This window comes from Lissotriton helveticus, chromosome 1_1 (genome assembly GCF_964261635.1).
Source record: "Lissotriton helveticus chromosome 1_1, aLisHel1.1, whole genome shotgun sequence".
Taxonomy (NCBI): Eukaryota; Metazoa; Chordata; class Amphibia; order Caudata; family Salamandridae; genus Lissotriton; species Lissotriton helveticus.
Genome location: NC_136057.1, coordinates 1,840,428,922 through 1,840,446,887, shown reverse-complemented (window position 1 = coordinate 1,840,446,887; position 17,966 = coordinate 1,840,428,922). Strand labels below are relative to the sequence as shown.

Genomic DNA, 17,966 nt, shown 5'->3' with positions numbered 1-17,966 from the left:
CACTTGTCTGCATATGCTTACGTGCTTCATGTCTGAGGATTACGGACAGATTTCCATCTCCATCTTTGGGGTGGGGGTGAATGTAAATTAAGCAATTACAGGAATGGCCCCCTTTAAGGCGATAAGCTCCCAAAGGAAACGAGCGTCTAAGGGCAGTCATCTCGACTGACGTCAACAAGCTGCTCCCAACATGGCTTATGTCCTGATTAAGAGTTTGGTGGATGGGATACTCCATCACAAACGTTGACAGATATCCAGCTCACCTTATAACGAGTGCATTATATCGTATGGCACTTGTAATACAGTGGATAGTTATTTTGATCTTGTTTGTGAGGGAGCATCCTGTAGGACTTGGCCTTTTTTGGCAAAAGTCCCTAAACTTTTTGCCTTAACCCTAGACCTTTTTTCTGACATAGTGTTGCCAACTTAGATGCTTTGAAAGCTTTGCCACTGCTGTTCAGTGTCAAAGTGCAAGTGCTCCCTGTATAAAGTGTAATGGTAATTGGTTGTCAATGATTAGTATGTTTGCCATACCAGTAAAGTCCCTAGTAAAGTGCACTATGTGTGCCAGGGCTGGTAATACAAATGCTGCTAGTGGGCCAGCAGCTCTAATTGTTCTACCCACAAAAGTAGCCTTAAAAAGGGAACACGGGCCTGCCATGTTGTTCTGACAAGTGCACCCACTTCCCAGACCTTACCCTTCCCTTTCTATGCACATCAGAAACCCAGGTGGTAGGTCCAGGGTACCCCCTGGGCAGTGTGCCGTGCAAAGGTAGGACATGTACTAAGGTGTGTACCATGTCCGAACAGTGAAATAATATCAGTTTTGTTTTTCACTGTTGGAAGGCCATCTTGCCCATAGGATAGAATGGGAAGGCTTTGTAATATGTTTTCCAGCCTATCTTCCCAAAGGCTTAAGATGGAGAGGTGAAGTTTAGTATGCCTGAACTCACAATGTAATAACACATCTTTCTATGAATGTGGTTATTGCATTGTGGCTGGGGTTTTGTGCTCTAACATTTCTGTGTGTCTTTGCCTCGTTGTGGATTGACTGTCTGGATTTGAAAGCAATAGGATCTGGGGAATGTCTTGACCCAGGGGAGGAGGTGAGACAGCAACAGGCTGACCTGCATCTGGAGTGTAGGGGGAGGAGTAGCCCCTAGAGGTGAAGAGCCCTGGGTTACTGCTATAAAACAATTCTCCCATCTCCTACTGAGTGACTGAAAATCCAGACCCCAAAGGAAGAAGGTGTCACTGACAGGGAGGCACCCAGAACTGGTTTTAACAGGGGTCAGTTCCCCCTGAAACACAAAGACTTCAAAGCCATTGAGGGGTATAACTATGAGAGGTGAAGACCCTGAACTTTGGAGAATGGCTTGATCAAGATTAGACAAGACTCTAGCATCTTCGTGGTCAAGAGGAACCTTTGCCATGGAAGAAACAACTGAAGAGACTGAAGGAAAGGACTGACCCTTTCTGTGTGTTCTGGGGCTGGCCTGCAGTTTGCTGTTTTAACCAAGGAAAGGCTAAAGGGACTTTACTGTATGCTGTGTCCCCCTGCTTGAAAGGACTTTGCTCTGCTGTGTCCTGAAGTAACTTAATCCCAAGGGCCCGAGGTGAGCTGGCTCCCTGTTGGGGAAAAACAGGAACATAAAGGTTTCCAGGAGAGTCTCAGCGGCGCTGTGTGTGCGTGATTGTTGCAGCCTGCGACCCTCGTAAGGGCTGCCCTGTGACCGAGGGCACCTGGAGTCCAAGCAAGGATCAGCGACGCAGTGTGTGTGTGTGCGTGTGTGTGTGTGTGTGTGTGCTTTTTGCAGTGTGCATGTGCTTTTTGCAGCCTGAACCACTTTGTGAGGATTGTCAAGTTATCATGTGCACCGGAATCCAAGTAAGTCTCATCGGCGCTGTGTGCGTGTGCTTTGTGCAGCATGAGACCTTCATGAGGATTTGCCTTGTTAACGTGCACCCAGAGTTTAAGTGAGTCTCAGCGATGCTGTGCGCGTGATCTCCGTGCAGCCTGAGACCTTCGCGTGGAGTGCCCGGTAATTGAAGCTCAAGGAAGTCTCAGCAACGCTGTGTGCATGTGCCCTGTGGCAGCCTGAGATCTTCGTAATCGTAGCGGCCCGGACAAGCAGCCCTGGAGGAGCTGAGGCGCCGGTCTGAGTCCGCAGTTGCCAATTCACAAGGATTCATTGGAGGCCCAGCCGCTGGATGAGGAGAGGAGAGCGAGTTTGCGCCCCCCAGGTAACGTGTGTCAACTCCTGGGGCAAGGTGCAGGCTCGGTATTATTTCTGCATAACAAACTACCTGATTGTAGAACCTACACGAAATCGGCTTTACGCCGGAGAGATTGGATCGCGGGGAGCTTCATTCTTTGTTGTTGCCCAAGGCCCGGATTCCCCCAACATGTCCCCCCTGCTCAAAACAGCACTACATTGCTGGAGGAAAGCTCTTGCCTATACGTCGGCGGGGGCACCTTATGCGGCAAATATTCCTTTACTGGGCATCCCCACACCACAAGGTAGACTCACACGCCCTAGACTACGGGGATGGACGAATAGTGGGGTTGAGGAGGTGGGTTCCTTTTTCGGGGACGAGACTTTGTTGGACCACGAATCCTTTGTGCAGATTACTGGGCCTCCACGACGCCTATATCTGCTCCATGCCACAGTGTCACACTACATTAGAATCACATGGGCACCGCAACGAACCATACCCACACAGCATGAGTTGGTACACCTCTTATATTACATGGGACCGGGAGCCCATCTAGTACGCTGGCTCTACACTGGGATTAGGAAACACGCAGCAATTCCACTCCTGACCCTTAGAACACTCTGGGCAGAGGACTCTGGTACGGAAAGTACAGACAAGGCATGGCAGACCATGTTAGAACATCCCAAAAGAGTCTTGCGCAATGCCAGACTTAAATTTATTCAAACGATGGTGCTCTATCGATCCTATCTTACCCTCAAGGCAATACATTGTATGTTTCCGGGCTCCCCTCACAGTTGCCCTCGTTGTGGAGGTGAAGAGGCGGACTTTATCCATATGATGAGGTCTTGTCCTCGGTTACGGAGTTATTGGATGATGATTCGCCATGCTCTTACTATGGTGACCCAACTACCGGTCCCAGACGAGGTCTTACCCTGCCTTGCAGGACTACGCAGAGGTTCAAAGACGCAAAAAGCTAGGCTGAAATTCATAGACCTTGCACTTATTTTGGCCAGCAGGGCCATAATGCGGTGGAAGTCACCCAGATCCCCAGTGGTTACTGTATGGCAGACAGACTTAGTACAATGGGGTCGGGCGGAGGGAGCTGCTCTTAGGAAAGAGGAAGAGAAAGGGCTACGAAAGTACCCTATAGCTTTGGAATGGGAAACCATGCTGATCGAATTAGAAACACTTGATTTAGTCCCATCACATGTGGCAGGGTCTCAGTAAAGCGCCTACCTTCCCAGATACTTCCTGGGATATAGGCCCTTCCAACAGACACGTGTGACTATATCTGTTCCCTGTACCCTATAGTTTGAGACATATAGGACGTCCCTCACGGGTGGTGGCACTACCTGGCGCAACTAGACCAGAAGTGGGTGGGGGTGGGTGGGGATTGGTTTAGGTAGAAAGTTTCTATAATGTTCGTGTTTACCTATACAACTACAAGTTATTGTATTGACATTGGGGCTGTACTGAATATACTTTACAAATTATATGTTGGGTCTTGATGACAAAGCTTGGGTTACCTTTCCACAAGATATGCTGTTTTATACTTGTGTTATGATTATATCTATTATTCGTTTAGCATACAAGGGAGGGATAAAATCAGAAAAGACTGTACAGATGATTATGTCCCTGTCAATGCCATTATCATTCCTTGCAGTCGATTATAAAGTGTGTTAAAAAAAATACCTGATTGTTGTATGACGCATTGCATTGTTTCTGCATAGTGAACTACCTGATATGCATATTACGCATTACATTATTCCTGCATAACGAATTACCTGATTAGTGCATTACGCACTGCCGTATTTCAGCATATCTGCATTATTTGTACCTTGCAAAGTGCCTGATTGTTGCGTTACGCATTGCATTCTTTATACATTGCAGAGTGTCTGATTGCTGCGTTACGCCTTACATTATGTTTACATTGCAAAAGTACCTGATCCTAGTATTACGAACTGTATAACATGACATTAGGATTACAGGAGAATGTTTAGAAGTGCTCATTAATACCACCAGACCTTACAAGGGCTGGCTGGCCTAATAACCGGCCAGGAGAGATAGTACACATATTCATATGTTGGATTTATATTGTGTGGTCTTATCGTATATTTTTTATATAACCTTTATACACGTTTTTATAAACCTCGTGTGGAGTCTATTGGTGGTGTAATCATCGGGTTGCTGTGAGCGTGGTTGCAAATACTTTACACATTTGTCTTGAAGATAAGCCTGGCTGCTTGTGCCAAGCTACTGAGGGGGGTGAGCAAGGGCTCTCTCAGAAGGTGACCTTCCTTACCCCGACGTGAAGATATGTCAGTAATACTTCTCCGTTTACCATGAATTCACTCCCTGGCCTTACCCACTGGCTAGAGGTCCCATGTGTGAATTTGAAATTGTAGCAAAAGAAAATTAACCCCACGCTTGTTTGCAAATGTTTTCCCTCTTAAATGTGAGGTCCAATTCGTGTAAATTGATTTCAAGTGGATATCCTGAAAATCTGGCATGGTTCCATCACTCCTGGATTTACAACTCATTAATTATTTATTTCAATTTTTTCATTTTTTTACATAGCGTTGTGGCATCCTAGTGGCTGCTTAGACACACTTTTAAATACAACAGGGTTTATGGTCCTCAAAAAGGGCCACAGACACTTAGCATTCTCATGCTAATTGCACCCTTGCCTTTGTCCAATTCGACTGATACATCATGATGAAAGGTACCCCTCAATTGTTTTTCATGGAAGAAAGAGCTCCATCCTCCAATAGGCAAGTTTGGAGTGGTGTCAGACCAACTAAGTGTAAAATGGACTGCAAGTCCACTCCCCCTCTCGTCACAACTATGGATTTTTAAGCCATCTGAGCCTAGTGGCAGTGAGCCTCGAGTTCCCTGGTGGCAATGGTGAACTATGCATCGGTACTGTAGAGTGTGGAGAGTAACTACATCAGAGGACGCTGCAGGTAAACTGCAGCAGTAGCTGGTCTTAGATGGCTGGTGGTACAAGTGAAAGCGTAGATGTGCCACCGGGTGGCTTATTTTCCGAACAAAGTGTCAAGCCTATCCACCGGGGAAATCCACAGAAGTGCATGGACCATAAATGTACAATTTGGTCCTGCCATGTTTGGAGCAACAGTAAAATAATGGGTCAAGCACAGAGGGGGTTATTCTTGGTGCATAAGTATTTAGGTATGCACTTATGATATATTTTTATAGTGAAAACCCAGAAAAAGGAAGCAGAGCACTGTACAGGATCAAAGTCAATGATACAGTCAAGAAGTGATATGAGAGGTAGCGGTTTGTGGATGATTACTTCCTCATGATGTATTGTTCTTGAAAGAGGTGTGTCTTCAACTCTTTCCTTAATTGGACCAGGGTTGAGGTGGTTCTGATGGCTAGGGTGATGCTTGGGGCAATGGGTCCGTCCATTTAAGTCATACACTCTAGCCGCCGCTGGATCATCCAGACTTCGATATCCAATGCCTACCGGCACCTTAACCCAAACAAGGCAGAATTCCTGTTTTGCCAAGAACAACAAAGAAACAGTACAAATCTGAATCAATAATATGAACATTAATGGCTTTGCACACCAACTTTCAGTGAACGCCAAGTCTCATCCAGAAAAAATAAAAGAGGCCTGGTAGAAGCTCTCGCTTCAAATGAAAGTGAACCCATTCCTTCCAGACAGCGACTTCAGAACTGCTGTTCAAGTCCTAGTAATCTTGCATCTAGACAGTGGTAACACCTTGTTCTATGGCCACCAAAACTCCACATTTGGCAGCCCTGTAGAGTATCCTACATGCTATAGCATGTATGATCTAGGGCTTGAAGAAATATGATCACATCACCTCCATCAAGATGGATCTCTCTTGCTACCCTTGCCAGCCCGCTCGATCATGAAAACCAGCTGTATTGTTTACAAAGCCATCACAACCAGAACCCTACTTATCTTGCAGACATGTTCATCACCTTTGGTGGTTCTTGTCACAACCTCAGCCGGGGCATCCCCTGACTGCAGACTAAGAGGTGCACATAAGAAAAACCAAGACAGCAGGTCTTTTCCATCAATGCTCCTAGGATGTAAAGCACAACTCAAATATCCATCAGAACTGTCCCAAGGCTGCTCCAATATATGAGTTGGGGACCCACCTCTGTAAAGACCACTATATCACAGTGCATTACCCATTCACAACCCAGCCACCTTTCCTAACAATTTTTGAATTTAGGCTTGTCTGTAACATTGTACATCACTCGCCTTTAACTAGATTCAGGACATAGAAATGTCATGTACATAATCACATACTTTAGTGGCACACACACTTCTGACATTGGAGGTTTGAGGCTGTCTTGCTGGTATTCAAAATGTTGGTATATTGAACACCGCATTTGCCAATGGCAAACGTTCAGCTCACTGACATCTTTTTTTCAACTTGAACTTAACCTCTAGTAGCTATGTTTGCTTTGAACATAGTTTCTACTTGTGGGTATGTATGCTTAGTGTCTACAGTTTGTTTCAACGTCAAATGTATTGGGGGGTGCCAACTAAAAAAACTGCTACAACACAACATATTAGACTGAACACCGCTCAGACATACAACGCTAAACAGATAGACCACTTAGATGGATATCAGTGTGCCCATAAATGCATTCGTCCATACCACCTACACATAACACAAGGCTAAACAGAATTCTTAATACCCTCCCAATATAGCCCATATATGAACATTGGGGCCTAACACCACCACTTAATATACCGTTAGTTTTACAAACTTAATGGCAATGAGCAGTCAAATAAACTGGTTACAATGTAAGCACATTGGCCAAGAAGTTGTCCTCACTCAACTAACCCGTAAAACAAATCAAATAGTAAACATCAAATAAGATTCCACTGACTACTACCATCTCAAAGTCATAAACCAGAGAATCTAGTCTGCAATGGAAACCTCTAAAAGGGTGAGAAGGCAACAAAACTGATTAGTACTGGAAGAGAACAATAATAATTTATCATAATAATTTGGCTCATGTATAGTGCACTTATCTATAGCACTTACTATGAAAAAAGTATAATGATTTATTATTGTTGGACTCAAATTGTCATTTGTTTCATGTACTGCAGAAAGCCTGAGTTGATCCATTTTGGCGAGCATGCAATCGGCAAAAATATGCCAGCACCCAACTGTGTCATCTCAAGGGCTTCCACAAGGAGGATGGGAGACATAGTAAGAAGTATATTAGTAGCAAAGAAGGTTGTTCTTTACTTCATACATTAGCAGAGGTGGTCTGGTACATAAATACCAGTAAGCAGGTGGAGGGGGCGCAGGAGAGGGGGGGGAGAAGGAGCCAGTGGGAAGCACACAGGGAGGGAGGAGTGCACGGTGGGGGGCTAATGATAAAAAAAGAAACTACTTACCTGGTGTTGCCGGCCGCCTCTCGCCCCTCTGCTGCAGTTCCTGTCCCAGGAGTCCCTAGGACAGCATCACAACTCACATCCAACAATCCCTGCACTGGTCTCAAGCATGAGAGCAGTGTGGGGATTGGCCTGGGCGGGCTGCTTTGACACTTCACTCAGTGAAGGGAGTCTGTGCTGTTTTTCCACTTCGGCTGTCAATATGGATGTATTGACAGCCGAGCTGGAGAAACAGCACAGACTCCTGGGTTGGAGAAACCTAAGGGCGCATGTGTGTTTGGCCGGCCTGAGGCGGCTGGCCAAACACACATGCGCACTTAAAAGTGCACTAACTAGTCGTCATCCTCCCTTCCATGCCCTGGCTCCACACCTCCCTGCACACGCTGGCTCAGAGCTAGCCAGTGGCAGCTGACACAGAAAAATACCAGTTTAGGTGCAGGAAAAGGGGACCAGTGGGAAGCACATGGTTGGAGCGTGCAGGGGGGTGTTATTAATAAAAATAAAAACAAACTACTTACCTGGTGCTGCTGGCAGCCTCGCGCTACTCTGCTGCAGATACTGTATCAGGAGTCCCTGGGAAAGCATTACAACTCACATCTAATCCCCGTGCTGGTCTCAAGCATTACAGCAGCATGGAGATCGGCCTCAGTGGGCTGCTTTGACGCTCCACTCCGGACAGGGAGTCTGTGCGGTTTCTCCAGCCCAGCTGTTCAATAACAGGGTTGTGATAAGTGGCGTAACATAGGCTGACGCAGGCCCTGCGGTACATGGGGGCCCCGACCTCCAGGGGCGCCGTCAGCACAGTACCCTGGCCTGAGAGTTCCAGACTGAGTCCGGAGGTAGGGGGCCTCCATGTAATTTGCATGGGGCCCCCTCAAGTTTCATTACACTAGTAGTTATGATAGCTGTATTCAAATACAAAAGCACTAATCAATACTTTAGAAGAAGCAAGTATTTCTGTAGGGGAAGGATATCCCTACAACAATTGCAAAATCCAAGATGTGAGATTGAGAAGACCTATTTTGTCAACTAGTTACAGAAGCAATTTTCACCCTATAGGAATCAAAACACCTGCACATACGAGTACCAACACACAAAAACAATGCATCATGCAACTGCTGCGGAGCTGTGCGCTGTCTAACAAAAGGATGACGTCTGTGCTCAGGTGGTCAATTCAGATGATACACTACTCTTCATGTGATTGTGTCTCACAATGCTGTGCCACCCTGAACTGTGCCTAATGTTAGTGGGGCCTTTCTGAGCAAAGTACCTGTTAATGCAGTATCCTTCATACAACTTGTGAGTTGAGACTACCAGAATCCTGTTGTCCACAATGTATGTCCAGGATGGGTGTTCTACCACAAAATCAAGCTTTAATACAGACCTTCACTTCTGTGAAATCCACAATAATGACTACCTACATATCACTACAGCAAGTCAACACTTCCCTACACATGCGGGCCATGATCAGATGGCAGTAGTCAATACCGTGAACTCACTTTAAATCAGGTAAATACTATTTAACTCAATATTGTGACATACAGCCTCCAGATGCAGCAGCTCCTCGCAGACCACAAAATGAGGAACACAACATAATCGTGATGTTTATCGCTTACTCATGGCCATCTTCTATGGCACCCATATAGAAGCTAGGCAAATACAGGCTGGCTATTTAGATGTCACAACTGAGGTGGAAATAGCACCAAAGTGCTTGATGTACTCTGCTAGCAAAGAACTTCACAAACTACAAAAGACAGCTGAATGGAGAAGTCAGGCAAATTTGGATTATGAGCGTTATATTTCACACCAAATGAAACAAGCATTTGCAATGCATAAGGTCTCGCATTAGGAAAGTTTGAGCTATTGGTATTGTAAATGACACATTTGTTATATATGTGTTGGTTTTGAAAATAGCAAAAATAATAGCTTTGTCATTTACAATGCCAATAGTTATAACTTGTGACACCCTATAGCATTTGTAATGCAATATGTGTTGTATTCACGTGACTTAGATGTATTGATATTACAAATAACAATGGCTTTGAATTTTTTTAATAATTAACCACTTGGATGCTAGGCATCTTGCGCCGCTTCAATGTAATTTCCATTTAAATCAATGGAAACTCCATGACGAGTTACCCTTGTCATTAGCACTGAAGGGGTTAATACTTAAATAAAAGTTATTGTAATTTATAATGGCAATAGCTTAAACTTTTGTAAATAACTTTTCTGAAGAATATGTTCAGTGTATTTTATTGTGACGAAAATCCAAGAACAGAAGTGAAATACTAACCTCTTTTTGTGACATTTGTAATAAAGCTTGAAACATTGAGAGATCATATTTGACCCAGTTGTTGGTAAATGGTTGCACAGATTGATGCTGTGGTGGGGCTGAGAGATGTTGTGGTGGCGACTAGTGATGCTGTGGCATTCAATGATCCTGTGGTAGCGCATAGTGATGTTGTTGTGGTAGCGCATAGTGATGTTGTTGTGCCCCTTAGTGATGCTGTGGTGATGCGATAGATAGAGTGAGTGGGATAGATAGATAGAGTGAGTGGGATAGATAGATAGAGGGAGGGCGATAGAGAGATTGAGTGAGCGAGATAGATAGGTAGATAGATAGATAGGAGTGAGGGCGATAGATAGCTAGACAGATAGATAGAGTGATGGCGATCAGTATCTAAATAAGTAGATAGAATGAGGGCGATAGATCGATAGAAAGATAGATAGAGTGAGGGCGATAGATAGAGTGAGGGCGATAGATAGATAGCGTGAGGGCGATAGATAGATAGAGTGAGGGCGATAGATAGATTGATAGATCGAGTGAGGGCGATAGATAGATAGATAGAGTGAGGGCGATAGATAGAGTGAGGGCGACAGATAGAGTGAGGGCGATAGAGTGAGGGCGATAGATAGCGTGAGGGCGATAGATAGCGTGAGGGCGATAGATAGCGTGAGGGTGATAGAGTGAGGGGATAAGATAGAGTGAAGGCGATAGATAGAGTGAGGGCGATTAGATAGAGTGAGGGCGATTAGATAGATAGACTGAGGCCGATAGATAGAGTGAGGGCGATAGATCGACAGATAGAGTGAGGGCGATAGATAGAGTGAGGGCGACAGATAGAGTGAGGGCGATAGAGTGAGGGCGATAGATAGCGTGAGGGCGATAGATAGCGTGAGGGCGATAGATAGCGTGAGGGTGATAGAGTGAGGGGATAAGATAGAGTGAAGGCGATAGATAGAGTGAGGGCGATTAGATAGAGTGAGGGCGATTAGATAGATAGACTGAGGCCGATAGATAGAGTGAGGGCGATAGATCGACAGATAGAGTGAGGGCGATAGATCGATAGACAGATAGAGTGAGGGCGATAGATAGATAGATAGTTGTGTGTGTGGTTGTGGTTGTGTGTGTGGTTGTGGTTATGTGTGCGTGGTTGTGTGTGTGTGGTTGTGTGTGTGTGCTTGTGTGTGTTATGCTTTGTTTTTCTATGTTTTGTTATGCTATGTTTTGTTGTGTTTGGTATGCTATGTTTTGCTAGGCTATGATATGTTTTGTTTTGTAATGCTATGTTTTGTTATGTTATGTTTTGTTATGCTATGCAATGTTTTGTTTTGCTATTCTATGCTTTGTTATGCTATGCGATGTTTTTTTGCTATCCTATGCTTTGTTTTGTTATGCTATGCAATGCTTTGTTGTGTTTGTTATGCTATTCTTTGTTATGCTATGTTGTGTTGTGTTGTGTTTTGCTATGCTATGCTTTGTTTTGCTATGCTATGTTTTGTTATGCTATGTTTTGTTATGCTATGTTTTGTTATGCTATGCTTTGTTATGCTTTGTTATGCTATGCTCTGTTTTGCTATGCTATGCTTTGTTTTGCTATGCTATGTTTTGTTGTGTTTGATATGCTATGTTTTGCTATGCTATTATATGTTTTGCTATGCTATGTTTTGTTATGCCATGTTGTGTTATGCCATGTTTTGTTAGGCTATGTTTTGTTTTGCTATCCTATGCTTTGTTTTGTTATGCTATGCTCGGTTTAGTTTTGCTATCCTATGCTATGTTGTGTTATGCTATGCTATGTTGTGTTTTGTTATGCTATGCTATGTTATGCTATGTTTTGTTATGTTATGCTATGTTTTGTTATGCTATGCTATGCTTTGTTATGCTCTGTTATGCTATGCTATCTTTTGCTATGCTATGCTTTGTTTTGCTATGCTATGTTTTGTTGTGTTTGATATGCTATGTTTTGCTATGCTATTATATGTTTTGCTATGCTATGTTTTGTTATGCCATGTTTTGTTAGGCTATGTTTTGTTTTGCTATCCTATGCTTTGTTTTGTTATCCTATGCTATGTTGTGTTTTGTTATGCTATGCTATGTTGTGTTTTGTTATGCTATGCTATGTTGTGTTTTGTTATGCAATGTTTTGTTATGCTATGCTATGTTTTGTTGTGTTTGTTATGCTATGCTTTGTTATGCTATGCTATGTTGTGTTGTGTTTTGCTATGCTATGCTTTGTTTTGCTATGCTATGTTTTGTTGTGCTATTTTTTGTTATGCTATTTTTTGTTGTGCTTTATTACGCTATGCTTGGTTATGCTGTGCTTGGTTATGCTGTGCTTGGTTATGCTGTGCTTGGTTATGCTGTGCTTGGTTATGCTGTGCTTGGTTGTGCTGTGCTTGGTTGTGCTGTGCTTGGTTGTGCTTGGTTGTGCTGTGCTTGGTTGTGCTGTGCTTGGTTGTGCTGTGCTTGGTTGTGCTGTGCTTGGTTGGGCTGTGCTTGGTTGGGCTGTGCTTGGTTGTGCTGTGCTTGGTTGTGCTGTGCTGTGCTGTGTTTTGCTGTGCTGTGTTTTGCTGTGCTGTGCTGTGTTTTGCTGTGCTGTGTTTTGCTGTGCTTGCTGTGTTTTGCTGTGCTTGCTGTGTTTTGCTGTGCTGTGTTTTGCTGTGCTGTGTTTTGCTGTGCTGTGTTTTGCTGTGCTGTGCTTTGTTTTGCTGTGCTGTGTTTTGCTGTGCTTTGCTTTGCTGTGCTGTGTTTTGCTGTGCTGTGTTTTGCTGTGCTGTGTTTTGCTGTGCTGTGTTTTGCTGTGCTGTGTGTTGCTATGCTGTGCTGTGCTTTGCTGTGCTGTGTTTTGCTGTGTTTTGCTGTGCTGTGTTGTGCTGTGTTGTGCTGTGCTGTGTTGTGCTGTGTTTTGCTGTGCTGTCCTGTGCTTTGCTGTGTTGTGTTTTGCTGTGCTGTGTTTTGCTGTGCTGTGTTGTGCTGTGCTGTGTTTTGCTGTGCTGTGTTGTGTTTTGCTGTGCTGTGTTGTGCTGTGTTGTGTTTTGCTGTGCTGTGTTTTGCTGTGCTGTGTTGTGTTTTGCTGTGCTGTGTTTTGCTGTGCTGTGTTGTGTTTTGCTGTGCTGTGCTGTGTTGTGTTTTGCTGTGATGTGCTGTGTTGTGTTTTGCTGTACTGTGCTGTGTTGTGTTTTGCTGTGCTGTGTTGTGTTGTGTTTTGCTGTGCTGGTAAGGGTATGTGAGGGTGTGTGTGAGGGGGTGTGAAGGTGAGGAGGTGTGTGAGGGTGATGAGGTGTGTGAGGGGTGAGGGGGTGAGGGCTGTGTTGTGCTGTGCTGTGTTTTGCTGTGCTGTGCTTTGCTGTGCTGTGCTTTGCTGTGTTGTGTTTTGCTGTGCTGTGCTGTGTTGTGTTTTGCTGTGCTTTGCTGTGCTGTGCTGTGTTTTGCTGTGTTGTGCTGTGCTGTGTTGTGTTTTGCTGTGCTGTGTGTTGCTGTGCTGTGCTGTGCTCTGTTGTGCTGTGTTGTGTTTTGTTGTGCTGTGTTTTGCTGTGCTGTGTTGTGTTTTGCTGTGCTGTGTTGTGTTTTGCTGTGCTGTGCTGTGTTGTGTTTTGCTGTGCTGTGCTGTGTTGTGTTTTGCTGTGCTGTGCTGTGTTGTGTTGTGTTTTGCTGTGTTGTGTTGTGTTTTGCTGTGCTGTGTTTTGCTGTGCTGTGTTGTGTTTTGCTGTGCTGGTAAGGGTATGTGAGGGTGTGTGTGAGGGGGTGTGAAGGTGAGGGTGTGAGGGTGAGGAGGTGTGTGAGGGTGAGGAGGTGTGTGAGGGGTGAGGGGGTGAGGGCGTGAGGGTGAGTGTCTCAATGAATGTCACTGCTTCGCCTTCTTTGAAAATGTTCAGTGCTGCAAATAGAGCATGCCACCGTAATTATCACAGCATGAGGCCCCAAAGTGATAATTATCACAGCATGCAGAGAGCGCCCCACGCTGCTGGAGCACTCAACTGCACATTAATTATAGTTGAGTGCTCCAGCAGCCTGGGGCGCCTGTTGACATGCTGTGATAAGTGGGTCTCATGCTGTGATAATTGTTGCAGCGCCTGAGGAAGTTGAGACTCCTGCTGGGATAATTGGTCTTGTGGCGCCTCAGGAAGTAGAGTTTCATGCTGGGATAATTGGTCTGGCGGGCTTGCAGCGCCTGACGTCAAACAAACGTGCACAAGCTGCTCAACCTTGAAGCTCGTTCACAGACCTGGGTCGGCTCGTGCCCAGCTCTGTGTCGGGCTCGTTCACAGCTGCTACTCCCTTGACAGGGAGCAAGGCGGCTATAGAACTCGCTGGCGGGAGCGCTTCGCGCTCCAACGCCAGGCGAGCCCTAAAAAGTTCATGTCAAATTGTCTAGCTCCTTCCACGTATGAGCAGCGATGTGGTCGGACCTACAATATCTAAATACCAATGAAGAGGATACTTTTTAAGGAGACAAGGGAAACCCAAAGGTAAGGTACTAGGGACCTTGGGCGCTTAATTTGTACTAAAGACAGGGGTCCCTAGAACATGAATATTGAGAACTGAATCAACATAAGCTAAATAGCCAGTATGTTCTATGTCCAGCTTGACAGTTTTATTTTGGACCCCTGTCTTTAGTAACAATGAAGAGGATACAGCACAAATCATTAACGGATGGTCCTGGCTTGTATCCTGGGGAGAATGGACGAACTCTCATATTTCATAGATGAACACATGCAAGCTGCCTAGAAAGGAGAATCCATCAAGTAATAATCAAATGGCACACATTGCAATGCATTGTCTTCGATGTTGGGTTTTTGCTCAGCAACATGCAGAACACAAAATTCTCAAAGGGAATGGGACATACCGTTACCACGGTTATAAACTGTTTTTGTGATTGGCACAAATGCTCTTCATATCACAAAGTATACCACAATGCCAGTGTTGTTATATCCATTATGAGTTCACTTTGCATATTTGTTCTTTTTGGCCTTGGACAGAGGAAGAAAGCCTCTCATCCCTTCTTGTTTGGACAAAATATGTCTTGAGAATTTGGATTATTCCTTTTCCTTGCCCCAGTCGGGTAGTTAATTTACCATCGTCGCATTTACAGTTGATAATAATAATTCAGCATCTATGGTTACTCTGCCTGAACTTTTAGAATCTAGTTGCACGATTCAGTTCTTGTAACTTGACATTTCTTTATTTGAAATAATGAAGCAGAACTCGGGAGGATAAAGATGAATGCTCACAATTTGAGGTTGTTCGTGAGTTACTCAATAATTCCTTACAAGGTCTTTATGGTGTTTCCCACTGAAACAAATCAATATTGATATCTGAGAAGTTGATTCTTTTGAAGTCTACCAAAATACAGGGTCACAACACATTAGAGGAAAAGTGAACACTGGGCGGACAGTAATAAGCCCCTAAAATATGATATAATACCACTGTGAAGAAAATAAGGGATTTGTTATCATCGAAATTTACACATCAATTATGTACAAATATAGAATATTGTCTATTGATATGTCAAAAACTGAAATTTCTTAAATTGCAACTTGCTGTAAATTGGTATATTCCTTGACAATGGTGGGAGATTCAATTTCACTTGGGTGTGTTCTTCCTGTTAATTGCAAGACAGCATGTGCTCAGACCCAAATTTCTTCACGATAAAAGGTTTTGAGTGTTTTTTCAAATGCTTTTTTAGAACACAGTAGTGATTTATTCTACAGAGATGTTTCAGGAAACAGTCCCTCTGTTCTTCAAATCTGTGTAAAGATAATCCCCGGTAGGAACAGATTGAAAAGGGGGGGCCCTCGGCCCCCCCGCACGCATGGCGGCGCGGCGACCGTCGCCCCCACTGTCTCCTTTGTTGCCATTCGGCGGTGGGGGCGTGCCCTGGGGGGCGCGGCTCACCGCCGATTGGCTGGCGGCCTCCTTGACCCGGATCCTGGGAAGTGGGTCCGGGTCAGGGGGGGCGGGCTAGAGGAGGGGCCACCTGGCCCCTCAGGAATAAAGAGATAGGGAGCGCCCAGGAGACCCCCTTGTCCCTGGACGCTCCCTCGCCGAAACGGTGTGCCCCGCGCTCGGGGCTTCTTTGTTTTTAGTAACATTGTGTCTTTCTGTTTCAGATTTCAAAGTTCGCGCCGTTTTCCTGGTAGTGTTTCCAGAGCCGGGTGGATCCCCGTTTCGATTGTGGTTGCCGTCGTTTGTTTTGTAGGAGTTCACGGGACCAGCCTCGCGGGGAGGCTCCTTAACTCTGTTCTTGTTTTCCAGGTAGAAGAAACGAGCAGTGAGGACCGAGCGGCGGTGTTGTAGGCTCGTTATGGACAGAGGGAGCACGCCGGTGGTCGAGGACTTGAGATCGCAGAGGGAGCAGCCATGACCGGCGGGGCGAGCAAGGCGGCGAGTGAGAACCTTCCGAGTCAAGCAGAGCTCCGTATCACGGGACGGATCGTGTCTCACGAGGGCATCCCTGCACACAGCGGCACGGGGACAAAAGTTAAGTGGCGGAAGCAAATGAGATGTTTGGCGGGGGGAGCGTTTGTTGTAGCTCGCACTGTGTTAAAGTTGACGGCCCTGCTGTGTCCTCGCTTCAAAGAACTTGTAGTATCATGTTGCTGTATCACGTATCACTTTGGCTATGAATGCACTAGCTTGATGGCAGGCCTATTACTTTGTTGAGACGTGTTCACTGCAGCTCATGTCTGGCCTGGGAACGTGGAGCACGCGCTGCATTAGTTTCACCCAGGAACTCTAGTCTTGGGACCGGGGGCCAATGTAATTTTTTGGGGAGATATCAATTTCTCACAACTGCCTCAAAGGTGCTTTATTATGTCGGCAACCATAGGATCCCCCTTTAAAACGCTCTGACCCTCAACATAGGGGAATGATTCGGAACGGGAAAGTTTCGCGGAAGGCGTATTCTTTATGCCTTCATGGCACATCCGCTCTCGTCTGGGTCGGGGTAGTTCTAAGGGCGGGAGCCGGGTTTCAGGGGTCATAGCAGGGGGCTGGGATGTAACCTTTATATCTCATTTAGCCTTACCATGCGCTATGGGATCATGCCTTCACAGCAAAAGTCCTTGGGAGCTGTTTGTTACGTACAGGTTGCACGGCAAAGGGCACGTGTGGTAAATATGCGGTTGTTCTTTATAACCGTGTTGGTAAGGCATTTGAAGTAATCGCATGCATGGTTCCGTCTTCAGTTTCGATATTTTGTCTTTTATATTGTTTGCTAGCGCTATTCTAGTTTCAACATTATGGCTGCACACCACTGCTTCGCCATTCCTTTACTTTCATTAGGATGTGTGCCACAGTTTCACCGGTTTGCCTGCATTACGTTCCGGTAAACCTGTAGCTGCACGGTATTGTGTACACTAGCGTGCCCCAGTTTCACCAGCATATATCTAGTATCTCTCCTCGGATTCACCGGGCTATACGAACAAGGATGCCTTCGAAATCGTAGAAAAACTTCACCAGTACTACCAGAAATGGTCGACTGGTTACTCCATGGGGTTAAAACCAGGACTAATTGCCTTTCCAGATCTGTTGTTTCTCTTCTTTGCTAATGTCCTGTGGGTGGCTGTGAAAATAACCCATCTTGCTGGCTAACTGAAACGTATCTTCCATTAGTGCAGCAGGTGCAATGTCAACGTAGCCCACTGGTCACTGATTATTGTTGTTTTGTTATAATTCAGACTACAGCCGGGAGAAGCCCATTTCCTTACTTGCACGGGGGCCCACAGCCCACTGATCGGGTTACTGCTGGCAAACGGAGAGTGGCTCTTCACATTGCATAAGTGGAGGGCGTTCGGCTGGGTCAGCGCTTAATTTGAGAAGTGGTCTCTGGCGCTCGGCACCGCACTTAGTTGGGAACATGGGCACTATAACAGTCTGCCACATGGCGATGCTGTGTGGGTAATTTAGAGATGAGCAGAACCACAGCTGTTTATTAATTCAATACACATTAAACACTATTAATCCTGACACCCAAGCCATTCGTATAATTTTAGGTCCTGGAATAATCTGAATATTCAAATTTCTAGAAATGTTATGGTTGGTAGTTACATAGGTGTG

The 17,966-nt window shown here is 45.2% G+C and overlaps 1 protein-coding gene across 2 annotated transcripts in view; it reads right to left on the bottom strand.

Moving 5' to 3' along the window:
• Positions 1-17,966, bottom strand: part of SLC44A3 (solute carrier family 44 member 3) — an 879,170-nt gene that overhangs the window by 702,435 nt on the left and 158,769 nt on the right. The window lies entirely within an intron of this gene.